We start from the raw sequence: 20,000 nt of genomic DNA, 5'->3' as shown, positions 1-20,000 counted from the left end.
AACCATCCCAACCCCAAACCCCCCAATTCAAAGACTTGGGATCCAACAGAAGAATCTATTGGATGCGAATGACCATCAATTCTAGACGAACCTTATCTATCGGTGAACACTTTAAGAAGTATGTGTCAGTGTGTGTGTGTGTGTGTGTGTGTGTGTGTGTGTGTGTGTGTGTGTGTGTGTGTGTGTGTGTGTGTCTCACTGACGAGCCATGATCATCTTCTGTACGATACATTTGGCAAAGAGAGAGACACACTCTCGTCAGAGGCGCCAGTCCGTGGCTCTGGGGGGTAAAACTTCCCACTACCCCTTCATGAAGACCTGTCTGGCATGGACTCTCCTCCAATATACCTTAGCACTTTACCATCCTCATGGTTCTTAAGTGTTTCTACACACACACACACACACACACACACACACACACACACACACTGCTTCAGCAAACAAGGGAGAAAGTGTATCAAGATCATGAGTCTTGTATGGTACAATTAGGACCATGAGTCTTGTATGGTACAATTAGGACCATGAGTCTTGTATGGTACAATTAGGACCATGAGTCTTGTATGGTACAATTAGGACCATGAGTCTTGTATGGTACAATTAGGACCATGAGGATGATATGGGGACAACACTCTGTAGTATTTTGTTTATGTTTTTTCTTGATATTTTGATGCTTTCCAAAACCTCCTTCCCTCGTCCCACCTCACTGGTCCTTGGGCTATCGTATCTTATCCTCTGAAAACACTTGAATCTGTCATTCTTCTCTGCACGTATCTTTATTCATCACACCTCTCTGAATCCCTTAATCTTGCTATCTACTCCACAATGAACCATTAACTCCTGTTAATTCATGGAAAGGTTTTTTGATTCTCACTCTCTCTTGCCTTGTCTACAACACTCATCCCACGGTTTCCTTTCCTCCTACATCAATCCTCTTTCGCTTACTGACACCTTTTGTCAAACCATATCTCTCGCTCGTCTAGCCATCCCTCCATGGCTCAAGCTGGAGGTATCTATTGTTCTTACTTCACTGTATAGTTCACAGAAGTTGACATAAAAGGTAGCTACATCGGGGCCAAGTGACCCTTCTCTTCCAAATCACGTTCCCACACAAATGATTCAGTTATCTATGTGTCATCCACCATACGTCTCCCATATGAATCGTCTTCATTCCTGGTCTTACTGTCATTAAATATCTATCTATCTATCTATTCTATCTATCTATCCATCTCTCTCTCTCTCTCTCTCTCTCTCTCTCTCTCTCTCTCTCTCTCTCTCTCTCTCTCTCTCTCTCTGTCTGGGAAAGCGATCTATCTATTCTTTCCAATGTTCTCATCTGATACTTTCTTTTTTTATATCTGGATCGTCTCTTCTGTCTGATGTAGAAGACTCACCATCCCACCCACCCAAACACCAATGCCTCCTCCTCCTTCCTCCTTCTTCTCCACCACCACCATCACCATCACCACCATCACCATGGTATAATTCCACGCTTCTCCACCGTCATGAAAAAGCCTTAACAAGGAGAGTCATTTTTGGTAGGGGTGTTGGGGTGGAGGGGTGTTGGGGTGGAGGGGTGTTGGGGTGGAGGGGTTGGGGAGGGCCGATGTCAGAGAGCGATTACGAATTAAGGTTTATATCTCGCAGAGGATGAGGGGGGGGGGGCCGCAGGCCCACAAGGGGGGGGGCCAGGCCCACAAGGGGGGGGGCCAGGCCCACAAGGGGGGGGGCCAGGCCCACAAGGGGGGGGCCAGGCCCACAAGGGGGGGGGGTTGTTTACTGACCACATTGTACAGCACACGTCTCGAAAATCTTGGACGAAAAATTAGAGATAAGATCAAACCTGTTTCCTGTATATATATATATATATATATATATATATATATATATATATATATATATATATATATATATATAGAGAGAGAGAGAGAGAGAGAGAGAGAGAGAGAGAGAAAGAGAAAGAGAGTGAATGATCTATCCCTCTATGTCCTCTTTATCCCCTGCAGCACTTGTGTGTACCTCCATCATCCATCAACATGGATGTAACACCGTTTGGATGTGGCTCACCACATTCAAAATTCACACAGCCACGTCACCCATCGCACCCCCCTCGTATAGCATTATCTGTACCAGACCAAACAACCCCTCCCCCCCTTCACCATGTCTCTTTCCAAAGTTGAACGCATATTCGTCTTCAAATTCTATATTGGAACGCATTCCTTCGCTCTTAGAAGAGCACAGTCGATCGTGTTCATAGTCCACTAACAACCCAAGGTCCCAGGGTTCATAACCCCGCAGGATGTACCACCGTCCCACTCATCCTATCCCCAAAGGATCCCACTCACGGGATCTTATCCCAAAATGGGTCTTTGGGATCGTTAGAGGGGCCCTGAGGATATGACTGGGTCGACACTCACTACAGAGAACGCTGGTTCGAGACCCAGTATACAGGAAGATGGTTTCGACACCCACTTTATCACACAACCAATTACTAACATAATATTAGATTTAGATATAGAAGTAATTTAGATATAGAAGTTAATTTCCCCAAATCGTCCTACTCTTTTGGCAAAGGCATTTGGCGAGAGGTCCACATACTGCCATATTTCAATACTAAAACAAAAGGCCTTTTTTGATACGGCCTTTTTATAAGGCCTTTTTTTAACAATGCCTCTTTTATAAGGCCTTTATTGATAAGGCCTTTTTTAATAATGCCTTTTTTGATAAGACCGTTTCTAATAACGCCTTTTTTCATAAGGCCTTTTTTGATAAGGGCTTTTTTAAATAAGGCCTTTTTGGATAAGGCCTTTTTTTTGATAATCTAAACACTGGCTTTAAACCCCTCAAGTCTAATGCTGTATCGTGGTTAGCGTAGGTGATTAGGAATTCACACCACGAGCATGCCTGGGTTCGAATCCTAAACATACCGTTCCAGCTATCATAAAAGAACAATAGAAAAAAAAGAAATATGTCATTTAAGTTGGCCTCCCACCTCAGAAACTTGTCTGACGGAAAGGAGTTGCAAGTTTCGCTATCTTCCAATACCCAGTAAGGTCGGTTTTGCCATTATTTACGACCTGGCTGTGAGCCTTCGGTCATCACTTTGTCTCGCAACATCTGGAAACTCAGGCGAGAGAGAGAGAGAGGTTGACACATTCCGCCACACAACACACACTTCAGCAAGGCCGGTTTGGCCCATTACATACACCGTGCCTTTGAACCTTCGGTCTAGAGATATCATTTCAGCCGACCTCTGGAAACGCCATTTACGAGGGTGGGGGGGAAGTTCCACATTTCGCCATCCTCCAATACTCATTAAGGCCGGATTCGTTACAAATTACACCTTGGCTTTCGGCCTCCAGTCGCCCGGTCTCCTTACTTGGAGCAGTTTAATGCCTTCCAGTCCATTTGACGACCCTGGACGCCTTGCTCTGTGGCGGACGAGTGTGTATTGGCCCGGCGTTAACTGCAAGCAACCGCTTTGTGGGTTTTTACACCACTGCTTGTATTTGGCGTAGTTGATCCTGGTTCATTAGCGAGTCTGTCTGTCTGTCTGTTGGTCTGGGGGTGTCTATTTCGTCTGTCTGTTGGTCTGGGGTGTCTATTTGTCTGTCTGTTGGTCTGGGGTGTCTATTTGTCTGTCTGTTGGTCTGGGGTGTCTATTTGTCTGTCTGTCTGTCTGTCTGTCCTTATCTGTTAGTCTGTGTGTCTGTGTATCTGTCTATTCGTTTTCCTTTTTCTGTCTGTCTGTCTGTCTGTCCTCATCTATTTGTCTGTCTCTGCATCTGTCTATTCGTTTTCCTTTTTCTGTTTGTCTGTCTGTCTGTCCTCATCTGTTAGTCTGTCTGTCTGTGTATTTGTCTATTCGTTTTGCTTTTTTCTGTCTGTCTGTCTGTCTGTCCTCATCTATTTGTCTGTGTGTCTGTGTATCTGTCTATTCGTTTTGCTTTTTCTGTCTGTCTGTCTGTTTACAGGGAGTGAGGTCAAAAAGTTCAGGGTCATGGGGTCATAAGGTCAAATCTTAGGTTGATGAGGTCAATGTGAGTGTATATGGGTGTGTTGTGGGTGCGTGCATCAACCTGAGTGTGTTCTCGAGAGTGTGTCTACATAAATGCGTTTCTGAGTGCATTCTCCAACGCACCCTACCATGATGTAGCTACCATAGTCCTTCCCTAACGCACCCTACCATGATGTAGCTACCATAGTCCTTCCCTAACGCACTCTACCATGATGTAGCTACCATAGTCCTTCCCTAACGCACTCTACCATGATGTAGCTACCATAGTCCTTCCCTAACGCACTCTACCATGATGTAGCTACCATAGTCCTTCCCTAACGCACCCTACCATGAGGAAATTACCATAGACCAACCATAAGGTTATAACTTGCTGACTCAAATGTTTTATTGAAGACTAATAAAGAAATTTTTTTTAATTAAAACTCGACGAGGAAAAAAATAGATGATTTCAATGAAGGGAAAACAACCCCAGAAATTTGTAGGCTTTTTTAATATAATATTTTTCTATATAGGAAATGACTTTTTTTTATATATGAAGAAGAGAAAGTGACTTTTGTTGACAACAGACAACACACACACACACACACACACACACACACACACACACACACACTTAGACACACACACACACACACACACACACACACACACACACAACTCATACAATCTTAGGGATAATGAAATACTTACAGAAACAAACACTTGCAAAAGCACGTGATAATAAGCAAACACAACGACCAATATTTGCTGAGTCGGTGAAGACAAGAAGATAACAAACAAAATGTAAATGGAACAAAAACAAAACCAAAGAACAAAAACAGCTTCATGACGTCCATTCCGTGCAAGTAAACAGACTTGAAAAGAAAGCGAGCTAATTTGCATTTCATAACATGAAAAGACTCATAATACTTGGGGAAAAAAAGAAGGATAGGTTTACTGAGGAGTTATGTGAATCGCTGTAATTTATTTAACAGTTAGCGGATGAAGTCAAATAGAAAATAAAAATTTATACATATAAATTACGTATTTTCTAAAACCTTTAACGCCATCTCGAACGCACGTCGACTCAAAACAACGCCGAACTTATGACCACAAGACCTTCACGTTTCTCCTTGATTTATCCAACTTGTATATATTCACGCGTTTACTCCATCGTGTGGCGCAAAAGTAATATAATCTTTCTATATCTTTATGGCTAACTTATGGCCGGGGGAGGGGGAAGAGAAAATTGATATTACCGTAAAGGTGTGTTTTGCTGCGCCGCCAGACCCCCGGAACTAGCCCGGAGGTGAGGCAAGAACCCCGTGAGGCTGAGTACGTGATGTTTGTAAACACGACCGAGGAGAGGAATGGCTGGCGTCCCGAAAGGCGTCATGTTAAACCCTTCGCTATACGTCTAACCCGGACCTACGAACTAGTTTTCTTTTCTCGCTAATTTCTTCTTAATCCTGGTCTCTCTCTCTTTCTCTTGTGCTCTAACTACGTAGTAATGTCGTTAGTGGGAGGGGGGGGGGGAAGAGAGGGGGGATATTGTTAACTTGCATCTTTCACACGACGTCAAATACGATTGGAATCAAAATGGGTTTGTGAAAGTCTATATATTATTCTCCTGTGTGCCTCTCTCTCTCTCTCTCTCTCTCTCTCTCTCTCTCTCTCTCTCTCTCTCTGTAAGGTGGTAAAGATTCCCCATTGTCATTCGAAAGTCGGAGAGCGGTGTTAATTACGCGCCAGAACGAAGTTAAAGAGAGAGAGAGAGAGAGAGAGAGAGAGAGAGAGAGAGAGAGAGAGAGAGAGAGAGAGAGAGAGAAATCCTACAGGGAATACGACACGCCCTGGCATGAATCTATAACAAGAATCTTTGGGGTTAAAAGATAAAAAAAAAAAAGATAATAATGATACTAAATTCGCGACGAGACGAAGGAAAAAACAGAGTAAAATTTTGCGATCATGAACACTTTATCAAATTGTGTGGGGAGAGGGAGTGAAATTTGACGGCGAGGAGAGAGAGAGAGAGAGAGAGAGAGAGAGAGAGAGAGAGAGAGAGAGAGAGAGAGAGAGAGAGAGAGAGAGAGAGAGAGGCAACACCACTTATATAACTGAACCATTTCACACATCCCAGTCTTAAAATCGTTTCTAAAATCGCACATTTATATGCCGGGGGGGGGGGGGGGAGGAACTCAATCATATGACGCCATTTCTATATAAATCGCAGGTTCCTTCAGCTCTGTCACAATGATGAAGCTAGTATCAACATTTTCATTTCTGATGTTATTAAGTATATATATATATATATATATATATATATATATATATATATATATATATATATATATATATTCCTATGAGTCCACGTGGAAAATGAAACACGATAAGTTCCCAAGTGCACTTTCGTGTAATAATCACATCATCAGGGGAGACACAAGAGATGTGATGTGATGTGATTATTACACGAAAGTGCACTTGGGAACTTTTCGTGTTTCATTTTCCCGTGGACTCATAGGAATATCTTGATCACGCGCAAAATTGTGATCCTTTCCAATATATATTTCTTTTTTTCTTTCATACTATTCGCCATCTCCCGCATAAGCGAGGTAGCGTTAAGAACAGAGGACTGGGCTTTTGAGGGAATATCCTCATTTGGCCCCCTTCTCTGTTCCTTCTTTTGAAAATCAAAACGAGAGGGGGAGGATTTCCAGCCCCCCGCTCCCTTCCCTTTTAGTCGCCTTCTACGACACGCAGGGAGTATGTGGGAAGTATTCTTTCTCCCCTATCCCCAGGGATAAAGCCTAGACGATCTACAAAGCTTAGACGATCTATAAAGCTTAGACTATCTATAAAGCTTAGACGATCTATAAAGCTTAGACGACCTTTAAAGCTTACGGGATCTTGCAGGACTCGGAACACCTTATTTATAAAAGCTTAGAGCTTAACTGTGCATTTCCGAAGCTCTTGAAAAGCTTAAGCGTTCCATATGTACAGCTTGGGAATGGTCGGCAGGTCTTCTGTTCAACCAAAATTTTTTTTCTATAAACTATGGAAGCTCCAAAGATATTTTGGAGCTCAACATATCCTTCTTAGAGCTCGGAAGACCTTGTAGAGTTGAAGGAAGACCTTGTAGAGTTGAAGGAAGACCTTGTAGAGTTGAAGGAAGACCTTGTAGAGTTGAAGGAAGACCTTGTGCAGTTCAAGGAAGACCCTGTAGAGTTCAAGGAAGACCCTGTAAAGTTCAAGGAAGACCTTTTAGAACCCAAAAGGACACTGTAGGTCTTGAACAACCACATCCTCCGCCCTCAAGGTCCACCTCCACCCTCAAGGTCCACCTCCACCCTCAAGGTCCACCTCCGCCCTCAAGGTCCACCTCCATCCTCAAGGGCCACCTGCACCCTCAAGGTCCACCTCCACCCTCAAGGTCCACCTCCGCCCTCAAGGTCCACCTCCACCCTCAAGGTCCACCTCCACCCTCAAGGTCCACCTCCACCCTCAAGGGCCACCTGCACCCTCAAGGGCCACCTCCACCCTCAAGGTCCACCTCCGCCCTCAAGGTCCACCTCCACCCTCAAGGTCCACCTCCACCCTCAAGGTCCACCTCCACCCTCAAGGTCTACCGTTATCGCCATTTCATCTTCTTTCCTCATACGAATCCTCTTTGCATTCATCGACGGTGGAGGAGAACAACATGCGTTCGTGAGGACACTGGCAATGCCATGCATGGCGTCGTCGGATCATGCGTACCAACGCATGACCCGACCCTGGACTTGGGGCGAGCGCTGGCGCATTAATGCACCCGGCGCGCTCTGAAGTTTGGGGGAGGGATGGGAGTGGGGGTGTGGTGCATTGCATACGAACGCGTCATGCATTCGCCGAGGGTCGTGCTATGCGTGCATGCGTGCGTGCGCCCCTAGTGCGCGCGTGGCGTTCGTGGTATTCGTGTGCTGGTGGCAGGAGATCAGAGGGAAAAGGATAAACTTCCTTCGTGGATCAAGTAGAGGTGGGGCTGGGTCGAGACCTGCCCCACACTCTGGGGAGAGATATTGCCCCTATCTATCTCGAGACTCTGTGAGAGATAGCCCTATCTATCTCGAGACTCTGTGAGAGATAGCTCCTATCTATCTCCAGGCTCTGTGAGAGATAGCCCTATCTATCTCGAGACTCTGTGAGAGATAGCCCTATCTATCTCGAGACTCTGTGAGAGATAGCCTTATCTATCTCGAGACTCTGTGAGAGATAGCCCTATCTATCTCGAGACTCTGTGAGAGATAGCCTTATCTATCTTGAGACTCTGTGAGAGATAGCCCTATCATTCTCGAGACTCTGTGAGATAGCCTTATCTATCTCGAGACTCTGTGAGAGATAGCCTTATCTATCTTGAGACTCTGTGAGAGATAGCCTTATCTATCTCGAGACTCTGTGAGAGATAGCCTTATCTATCTTGAGACTTTGTGAGAGATAGCCTTATCTATCTCGAGACTCTGTGAGAGATAGCCCTATCTATCTCAAGACTCTGTGAGAGATAGCCCTATCTATCTCAAGACTCTGTGAGAGACATTGCCCCTATCTATCTCGAGACTCTCTGAGAGACTGCCTTATCTCTTCGAGACTCTCTGAGGCAATAAAACGAGGCAATTATCTCTCCGTGAATGTCGCAGTGTATAACCTGTGAATGACGCAGTGTATAACCTGTGAATGACATAGTGTATAACCTGTGAATGACGCAGTGTATAACCTATGAATGACGCAGTGTATAACCTGTGAATGACGCAGTGTATAACCTGTGAATGACGCAGTGTACAACCTGTGAATAACATAGTGTATAACCTGTGAATGACGCAGTGTGTAACCTATGAATGACGCAGTGTATAACCTATGAATGACGCAGTGTACAACCTGTGAATAACGTAGTGTATAACCTGTGAATGACGCAGTGTATAACCTATGAATGAAGCAGTGTATAACCTATGAATGACGCAGTGTATAACCTATGAATGAAGCAGTGTATAACCTATGAATGACGCAGTGTACAACATGTGAATAACATAGTGTTAAACCTGTGAATGACGCAGTGTACAACATGTGAATAACATTGTGTTAAACCTATGAATGACACAGTGTACAACATGTGAATAACATAGTGTTAAACCTGTGAATGACGCAGTGTACAACATGTGAATAACATAGTGTTAAACCTGTGAATGACGCAGTGTACAACATGTGAATAACATAGTGTTAAACCTGTGAATGACATAGTGTATAACCATGATGAAGAACGATGTATAATATTCATGGTGCTCTTCATTCCCAGGCTTCGAAACCCTCGGATGTTGTAAGAACGGGTCGTTTCAAACTGCCCATTCACGGCGCTCCGTTACGTGTCGCTACCAGCGTCTCTGCATGACAATGCGTCAGTGTCATGCGGTGTTGGCAGTGATGCAGCGAGTCGATGTGTTTGGCATGCGTCATGCGTCCACCAGCGTGTGCGTGTCATGCCTTCACGCGTTGCCGACACGTGTATACCCTGCGTCGCGTGGACCGTTATGCGTATACTATGCGTCGCGTAGACCGTTGTGCGTATACCATGCGTCGAGTAGACCGTCGTGCGTATACCCTGCGTCACGTAGACCGTCGTGCGTATACCATGCGTCGCGTTGACCGTCGTACGTATAGCCTGCGTCACGTAGACCGTCATGTGTATACAATGCGTCGCAGAGCTTTTTTTTTTACCCGCATGTCATGCGTCACATGGTTCATCATGCGCACACCCTGCGTCATGCGACGCATGCGTCATCAACAGAGAGTGAGAGACGGTGCCAGTGTCATGCACTCAGCTCCTCCCCCTCCCCTCCCTTCCCCTCCCCTTGGCGTCATGTGGGAATGGGTGGAATGGGTGGAATGGGTGGAATGGGTGGAATGGGTGGAATGGGTGTTGGGGGGGAAGGGGGGGAGTTCGTGAAGCTTTGGTAGGATCCGTAGAATATCGAGTGATGGGTGACGACGGGGTCCCTCATGAGAGAGAGAGAGAGAGAGAGAGAGAGAGAGAGAGAGAGAGAGGGTAGGGGAGAACAGCTGATGGGGAGACAAAGGACCTGGGGGGAGATAAAATGGGTGGATGAAGAAACCAGGATGGGTGAGGGTCGTCTGTGGCTTAACAGACCAGTATGGTGCCATGAGCATGGTGCCATGTGCATGGTGCCATGTGTATGGTGCCATGTGCATGGTGCCATGAGCATGGTGCCATGAGCATGGTGCCATGTGCATGGTGCCATGAGCATGGTGCCATGTGCATGGTGCCATGAGCATGGTGCCATGAGCATGGTGCCATGTGCATGGTGCCATGTGCATGGTGCCATGAGCATGGTGCCATGTGCATGGTGCCATGAGCATGGTGCCATGTGCATGGTGCCATGTGCATGGTGCCATGAGCATGGTGCCATGAGCATGGTGCCATGAGCATGGTGCCATAATTGTTTCCATTACCATAGTCTGTCTGGCATGGGAGAGGGAGAGGCCATGGTAGGCAGATGGGGCGATGCGCCCCGCTGGCTATGGCAGAGCGCCAAGCAAGCAATCAAGTAAGCAAGCAAACAAACAAGCAAGTAAGCAAGTAAACAAGCAAGCAAGTAAGCAATCGAGCAAGCAAATAAACAGGCAAACAATCAATCAAGCAAGCAAGTAAGCAATCAATCAAGCAAGTAAGCAATCAAGTAAACAAGCAATCAAGCAACCAAGCAAGTCAAGCAACCAAGCAATCCTAGCAGAGACGGATGGAAGTACTGAGAAATGTGGGGGAAGGGAAGGGGGGGGGGAGGGGCCCCTCGCTGCGTCATGCAAGACCTGGGGGGGTGCGCGGGGGGGGTGATGCAACACGCTTGCTTTGCCGGAGTTAATACGAATGCAAAGGAGAGGAAGCAAACAAGAAACTGCGCAAGGTTAATGTTAATTACCTCACTGAGGAGTTAGGGTACACACACACACACACACACACACACACACACTCTCTCTCTCTCTCTCTCTCTCTCTCTCTCGTACACCAGGCATCGTCCAAGGGGTAGAAACGAGCACAAACAGACACGTAATGAAACGTACCGAGGTAACGAGTTAATTAGAGAGATTACAATGCTATCCAGCTCTGAAAGCCGGCTCGTAATCCCCCCCCCCCATCCCCACCCAGCCCTTTCCAATTTCTTTGTCCACTCAACACAACAAGAAATTATTCATCGCCCCTTTCTTACCCCCATGAAAGGGGAAGGAGCAGTTCAGTCATTAGACCCAGTAGCAAACTGCCAGTTCAGTCATTAGACCCAGTAGCAAACTGCCACTTCAGTCATTAGACCCAGTAGCAAACTGCCACTTCAGTCATTAGACCCAGTAGCAAACTGCCAGGTTAGTCATTAAACCCAGTAGCAAACTGCCAATTCAGCCATTAGACCCAGTAGCAAACTGCCACTTCAGTCATTAGACCCAGTAGCAAACTGCCACTTCAGTCATTAGACCCAGTAGCAAACTGCCAGTTCAGTCATTAGACCCAGTAGCAAACTGCCAGGTCAGTCATTAAACCCAGTAGCAAACTGCCAATTCAGCCATTAGACCCAGTAGCTAACTGCCACCTCAGTCATTAGACCCAGTAGCAAACTGCCAGTTCAGTCATTAGACCCAGTAGCAAACTGCCAGTTCAGTCATTAGACCCAGTAGCACACTGCCAGTTCAGTCATTAGACCCAGTAGCAAACTGCCAGTTCAGTCATTAGACCCAGTAGCAAACTGCCAATTCAGTCATTAGACCCAGTAGCAAACTGCCAATTCAACCCTTTCCTTCCTCTATCGGCAGGAGCGTCGCTGGTGACCTGGGAAAGCCCCCACCATCCGTGAACTACTTAGACCGGCTGTTTATCTCAAGTAAGTTCCTTTTGTTATCTAATCATCTGTTATATTGTTCTGGTGAACAAGTGGGCTGTTCACTTGAGTTCACCAAGGGGAAATTGAGTTACAAAGCTGTGGTGTTATCTATTAGCGCCATGAGATGAAGATGACCTGCTCCGCTCGGTCGTTTTCAAATGGAGAATTCTAAACCTAGTCTCCCACCTCGCCCTCTGGCTCAATGACAGATGGGACACCAACATACGTATGGTCGACCTGTACGTTCCTACCAGGGAGATAGTCGGCCGTAGAAACTGATCATTTTCCACGTATGGCTCGCTCGTAACACCCACTCCTTAATGACAACATACTGGCACTCCTTCATCGCACAGAGGGCAAATATCGGAAGGAAACTATCGGGTAGTGGGGGGGAGAAATCGGGGTGGGGAATCGGCAGCGTCTCAAAAAAAAAAAAAAGGCCCAGTGGCGGAAATATCGGCAGGCAATTATTGTGGTCACGCAGGATCCAGTAGAGTGTTTTGCTTGCGTTAACGGGTGCAAGGAAAATGGACCCCCCCTTCCATTTGTCTCCAGGCTAAAAGGAGAAAGCAAAGCTCGAGACGTTCTCAGGTCTTAAGTGTATTGGGAGGAAGGGGAATGACTTGGAGGAGGAGGAGGAGGAAGAGGAGGAGGGGGAAGAAGAAGAAGAAAAAGGAGAGGAGAAGGAGGAGGAGAAAGATGACTTCGCTGGCGTTGAACAACTCACACGAAAGAAAGAAAGAAAGAATGATGATGATGATGATGATGGTGGTGGTGGTGAGAGAGAGAGAGAGAGAGAGAGAGAGAGAGAGAGAGAGAGAGAGAGAGAGAGAGAGAGAGAGAGAGAGAGTATTTTTCAGGCCACTGTTGTGGAAAGGGAGGGAGGGAGAGAGGGAAGGGAAGGAGGAAACATATCACTCACGTTAGCCACTTCAGCAGCAGCAGCAGCGCCCCCTCCTCCTCCTCACCTGGACGTCCAGACCCAAACCGTCAGTAGACGGAGGGAAGACCACTTCAAGACGTCCACCTCGTCACACATCGGAGCCCCATCTTCTTCCCGGTGATCATCGACGCCGGACTGAACGATAATTTGCATGACCGGCGCGCGTCGCTCGGCTGCCCTTCCGCCGATCTGTAGGAACCTCCCGCGCGACAGTGAGGGACGAGATGACTCCATTACGACCCGAGTCAGAGCCGTTGCCCTTCTACCTAATGCAGCGTCCAGGATCTGTCACAAAACATCCGGCACTACATGTCCGCGGAAGCACTGTACATTCACGGAGGGGAACCACCTCAGCAGATTTCCTCTCATGCTTAATGGAGCAGACGCAACGCGTCGCTTCAGGAGGAGGGAGCCTCCGCGCCTCCCCGGGGGCGTGCATTAGACCCTCTGTTATGGAAGGCCTCCTTCAGTGATCCTTTTCCAACCTTTTAAACCACGTTCATGAGGCCCAAGTTCGTGTTGGGGGAGTGAGGAGGGGCGGGTTGGGGGAGGGTTGTGGTGCTGGACGTCCTCCTGCACAGGTCAATGTCAATGATAGCTATCAGGGTGCGACAAGGTGCGACAGGGTCCGACAGGATGCGACAGATTCCGAAGAGGTTCGATAAATCAGGAGGGCTTCGACAAGCTCTTGACAGGTTCCAATATGCTTCAGCCGACGCCAATAGGTTCTGACGGGCCGAGCATATGGCGGTAATAGTGACTAGGGAAAAGCAAAGGGCCGGCCCCGAAGACCGGAAGAGCCAAGAGTGGAGGGGCGGGAGTTCGAGTGTGGCAATCATTTGAAAATTCTCCCAAATGAAATGCTGTTCTCAAGTCTCGATGAAGAACAACGGACAGTTGTTCACACTGATATACAAGCATATATTCGGCAGATAAACATTTCATGTAACTATGTGACAGACAAATAAACAGATATAAAGACACTGCATCAAACATGTCGATAGTAAAACGTGAAAGAAACTCAACTCCAGCGACATTGCAGGATAAACAAAAACAAAACAAACAAACAGTGAGAAACACCCAACCTGTTGATCTGTCAATTTCCAGTTGTTTGAAGTCTCTCTCCTCTGACGATCTCATGTGTCTCTCTCTTCTATCTCTCACTTATGCATGTCTCTTTATGTCTCTCTTTTGGCCCTCTCTCTCTCTCTCCTCTGCCTCGCACCCTCGTCTCTCTCATTTTTCTATGTCTTTCGCTCCTCTCTTCAGTTTCCTTCTTCCGTCTCTTACTTTCTCTGGGAGAGAGAGAGAGAGAGAGAGAGAGAGAGAGAGAGAGAGAGAGAGAGAGAGAGAGAGAGAGAGAGAGGAATGAGGAGAGTGTAAGTGAGAATGGGAGGGACATCTTTCTGCTAGTCACCGGCCCCTAATGTGGAAGGGAGGGAAGGGGGATCCTGGGTCCTTGTCCATCACCCCAAAGTGAGGAGATGGTAGGTATCCAGGACCCCTCCCCTCCTCCCCCCTTCCTGGATTGTGGGAATGGGGGGAGGAGGAATGGACGGGAGGTGGGGAAGGGTAAGGGAGGGTTCCTGGCCGCTGGCCACCGGACCAGGAATGTCTTTGTCGTCACAAGGAGGAGGGAATTCCTGGCCCTCGACCCACGGGGGGGAAAAAATTAAAATATTTCGTCCCTCACCAGACATTCTTGGGTCTCTTTAGGGGTCTCCAGGTCCTATGACGCTCAGGTCCTCATAGCCTCAGCTCTTCAGGTCCTCAGCCCCCCCTCCCCCCCGACCCTCATCCCGGTGGGTCAAGTCCTTAGGGCCACAGGTTTTCAGGTCTCCCAGGGTCTCTGAAGGTCACTCCGATCCCCTTCTTTAAGGGCAATATTTTCTCTCTCTCGCTATAACCCTAAAAAGGGCAAGGAACTTAGCCTTAAAAAGGGTACAAAGCTTAGCCCTAAAAGGAAATAAAGCTTGGCTATGAAACAGCAAACAGCTTAGCTCTGAAAAGAACACAGAGCTCAGCTAAGAAAGGGCACAGCTTAGCTTTGACAGGATACAAAGCTTAGCCCTAGAATGACACAAAGCTTACCAATGACAGGGTACAAAGCTTAGCTCTAAAGAGGACACAAAGCTTAGTTATGTAAGGGCATCAAAGCATAGCTTTCACCCAAAATGTGTCTTGTTAAGCTTTCGTCTTCCTTCATCTACCAGGATAATCAACCAAGACCCAGGATAATCAACCAAGACCCAGGATAATCAACCAAGACCCAGGATAATCAACCAAGACCCAGGATAATCAACCAAGACCCAGGATAATCAACCAAGACCCAGGATAATCAACCAAGACCCAGGATAATCAACCAAGACCCAGGATAATCTAACCAAGACCCAGGATAATCAACCAAGACCCAGGATAATCAACCAAGACCCAGGATAATCAACCAAGACCCAGGATAATCAACCAAGACCCAGGATAATCAACCAAGACCCAGGATAATCAACCAAGACCCAGGATAATCTCCCCGGGGAGCCAAGAGATCTCATGTAACTCATTCACAGTTGTGGTAACTCAATGCTGACCACAGAGGCCCAACTGGCCCCACACGAGTTCCTCAACCAATGAGTTCATTACAGATACAAAGAATTCCACTTTTATTTCTCTTGTTGAGGTGAAAAACACTTCCTTGTGGGTACAAAGGCATGCTTTCTTTGTGAGTACAAGGGCACAAGTCTTTGTAAGTACAAAGACACGCTTCCTTATATATATATATATATATATATATATATATATATATATATATATATATATATATTGACGGAGATAAAACTCACAGAAGATGAGATAAATGAAACTAAGGTCTCGAAAACTGTGAGAGATAAGTTCTCTCTCTCTCTCTCTCTCTCTCTCCTCACACACACACACACACACACTGTGTCCACAACCCACGTCCACAAATAGCCGAACACATCATCATCTGCAGACAAGGAAAGACTTGTATTCATATCTTCTTATAAATCAACTACACATAGTTCAAAAAAAAAAAAAATAAAAGGAAATTATCTATAACCCTCCAAATATCTCCTGTAAGTGCGAAAATCCCCCTGAGTTATTGAGCAATATTCGCCCAAGTCTGCCGACGCTTTCAATTCAAAATTACTCACGCTTGGTTACCAATAATGCTCACGAGGAAGACACACACACACACACACACACACACACACACACACACACAGACACACACAGACACACACACACACACACACACACACACACACAGACCCACACAGACACACACACACACACAGACCCACACAGATACACGCAGACACACACACACACACACACACACACACACACACACACACACAGACCCACACAGACACACACATACACACACAGACACACGCAGACACACACAGACACACACACACACAAAGACACACAGACACACACAGACACAGATACACACACACATCATACTCACTCTGTGTTCATCATACTAGCCAATCTGTTCATTATAACAACCTTCTGTTCATCATACTAGCCCCCATGTTCATCATGCTAGCCCCTCTGTTCATCATAAGAGCCTTCTGATCATCATACAAGTCTTTTGATCATCATACAGGCCTTTTGTTCATCATACTAGCCCCACTGTCCATCATACTAGCCCCTCTGTTCATCATACTAGCCCCTCTGTTCATCATACTAGCCCCTCTGTTCATCATACTAGCCCTTCTGTTCATCATACTAGCCCCTCTGTTTATCATGCTAGCCCCTCTGTTCATCATACTAGCCCCTCTGTTCATCATACTAGCCCCTCTGTCCATCATCCTAGCCCCTCTGTTCATTTGAATAATACTCCATATCCATCTATCCCATTCTCTTTCTTCCTATGACTTCTAACTAATTCAGCTCAGTCATTAGAAATCCCCTATTCCTCTAACTCAAGTTGTAGCCGCTCGAATCCAAGCTATTGGAGGACAATCTGTGTATATCATATATATATATATATATATATATATATATATATATATATATATATATATATATATATAGTTCAAACTATGTGAGTAACTACCTCGACCCATGATTAGGGGTCAGTGCTGAAAGCCTTGAGGGACCCGAGTGTATATCACTTAGGGGCATCGAATTGAATTGTGATCAGTGAGAGAGAGAGAGAGAGAGAGAGAGAGAGAGAGAGAGAGAGAGAGAGAGAGAGAGAGAGAGAGGTACACCAAGAGCTGCACGCTGCTGGAGGCGAGAATAATATCCATAATTGCGATGTATAATTACAATCAAGAAATTATTAAATGCGCAGTTTACCTGGACCGGGAGGGAAAGAAGTCACTAATGGGGTTGTAAATCAATGTATATATATATATATATATATTCCTACGAGTCCATGGGGGAAAATGAAACACGATAAGTTCCCAAGTGCACTTTCGTGTAATAATCACATCACCAGGGGAGACACCAGAGTGAAATATAACAATCAGTTGATATACATCGAAGAGACGTATTGTATACATCGGTTAAAAATGGGTATATACATTTCGTTTATTATAATAATTCTATATAAGGTGTAAATTTCATACCTTTTTACACATTTTTTTTTTTCAGTGTTAAACATTTAATGTCTGGTTTACGAGGATAATAGTATATACCGATCCATCATTTACAGTTTTACATGTAAATCGTTTAAAATGTAACATGGAATGAAAATGTTTATTCGCCTCTGTTATCAACATTGAATTCGAAACTAAGAAAAAATTCCGAAATACAATTACATTTCACATTGAATTACATTCCTGTAACACAGATTACATTTTTTGAGAACCTGTTTACGTTTTAGTAAAAACGACATTTCTTTCTGTAGTTTTAAGTGATCTTTTTACATTATTTACACTCGCAGTTTTGACCATTTACGTTTACTTGTGTAAGAAAATCATTTACATCAATCACAGGTTTACGGGCTCCACCTAACCTATCCTACGTGTGTATGATACAGCGGGCTGTATTACTGCAATTCTTCATGAATTAATTGATAGATTCAAATTATTCATTATTCTGTACTGTAATTAAACGTTCACACACTTTCTGCTTTTTGTATCCGTTAACGAGTGTCTCAACTGCTGATCTACATATTCGTATTCAAATCAGCCGGGATCACAAAAACCGGAGTGTATTACTGTAATCTAAATGGCACGAGAGAGGGATACAGTGATGTAGGAAATACAGTGATACAGTAATCTAGTCACTGACATGTGATAGGGATACAGTAATGTAGGAAATACAGTGATACAGTCATGTATAGATACTGTGACGGAATGATAATGACCCCTTGACCCTAACTGCCTTGAATGACCCCGGCCGGTAATGACCCTTGACCTCCAAGTAATTAGCGAACCACAGTTTCTCTGGTTCTCTGGACTGATAACTATAGTGCTTTGTTAAGAAGCTGTCTACGTTATAATATATGTTATATGATATACAACATATAAAATCGACTGGTGTAGCTGTAGGGGTTAGGGTCAATAGAGTGCTTAAGACGTATCTTTCACTGTATGTTAAAACTCTTAGAGCATACGACGGTACGACCTCTTGAGCACGACGATACGACCCCTTGAGCACGACGGTACGACCCTTGAGTTCGAAGACAGTACGACCCCTTGAGCACGACGACCATACGACGCCTTGAGCACGACGATACGACCCCTTGAGCACGACGGTACGATTCCTTGAGTACGACGGTACGACCCCTTGAGCACGACGGACGACCCTTGGCTCTAACGGTGACCTGACCTTTGACCTGAGATTACCGAGGCACTAACTAGCCATCACCATCATCATGATCATCGAGCCAAAACTATTGTTAACCCTGGCAATTGATGAAGGTCACAGGATGGGTCGTTAAGGGTGATTATAACCTCTATGCCATATACACCTTAAGGGTCATTTTCGTTTCCGCTTCATATCACAATTGATCGTATGATTCGCATCACATTCACGTGCCTGTATTTGCACACTCTGCAGGTACTTAAACAACTGTTTCATTTTGCAAAATGAAACACGGTATAGGCTGGCTGGCTCTCTCTCTCTCTCTCTCTCTACAAGCGCTAATGACACCCCCCCCACCTCTATCCCTACCTTAATAAGCAGGTTATAATAAACTCTGGCTTGTAGCTTAATGAGGTAGTCAGCATATTGACATACAAACCTGGCTCTCTCTCTCTCTCTCTCTCTCTCTCTCTCTCTCTCTCTCTCTCTCTCTATATATATATATATATATATATATATATATATATATATATATATATATATATCAGCTTAGTTTAAAGCCACAATCACGAACAGGTGGAGTGAGAGGGGTCAGTTGTGAGCATTATGAAGGAGGAACACGTAATACAACGGAAATTACTCTGGGTTCCGCCCCGTGCTTGCAGACATGACCTGACCTGACCTGACCTGACCTGACCTGACACCCCCCCCCCTCTTCAAGGTGGAGAGGAGGTTATATAGGACGAGGGAAAGCCGAGAGGAGGAGGGGAGGGAAGAGGGAATTCCACAGTTTAGCTCCTCGAGGAAGGAAGGAAGGAAGGAAGGAAGGAAGGAGGAAGGAAGGAAGAAAGGAAGGAAGGAACGAATAAATGAATGAATGGATGAATGAATGAATGAATGAATGAATGAAGGAAGGAAGGAAGGAAGGAAGGAAGGAATGGGAAAGAAAAATTGTGAGATTGGATGAGGCTCCAAGAAATGGGAAGGATAGGAGGGGGGGGCACAATTGTAGGACCTCCCTTCCAGTCCTGTGTAAGTAGGTTATTATAAATGAGTTATCACACACACACACACACACACACGCACACACACACACACGCACGCACACACACACACACACACACACACACACACACACACACACACACACACACACACACACACGAATTCTACGAATTCGTAATTCTTTGAATCAAGGACGAACATGAAGAATCAAGGAGAGCTATAAAGACAAAAGACTGCTTTCCTGTGAATATATATATATATATATATATATATATATATATATATATATATATATATATATATATATATATATATATATATATATAATTTCTCATTCTTCATCTCTTCTTCTTCGCAGCTCACTCGT

The 20,000-nt window shown here is 45.4% G+C and overlaps 1 long non-coding RNA gene across 1 annotated transcript in view; it reads left to right on the top strand.

Moving 5' to 3' along the window:
• LOC139757614 (uncharacterized) overlaps window positions 1-20,000 on the top strand; it is a 185,609-nt gene that overhangs the window by 112,928 nt on the left and 52,681 nt on the right. Inside the window, exon 2 of the long non-coding RNA XR_011714684.1 lies at window positions 11,837-11,904. This is a non-coding gene — a long non-coding RNA (uncharacterized lncRNA). The remainder of the gene's footprint in view (window positions 1-11,836; window positions 11,905-20,000) is intronic.

The sequence above is a fragment of the Panulirus ornatus genome, chromosome 27, assembly GCF_036320965.1.
Source record: "Panulirus ornatus isolate Po-2019 chromosome 27, ASM3632096v1, whole genome shotgun sequence".
NCBI lineage: Eukaryota > Metazoa > Arthropoda > Malacostraca > Decapoda > Palinuridae > Panulirus > Panulirus ornatus.
This window is presented reverse-complemented; position numbering and strand designations above follow the sequence as displayed.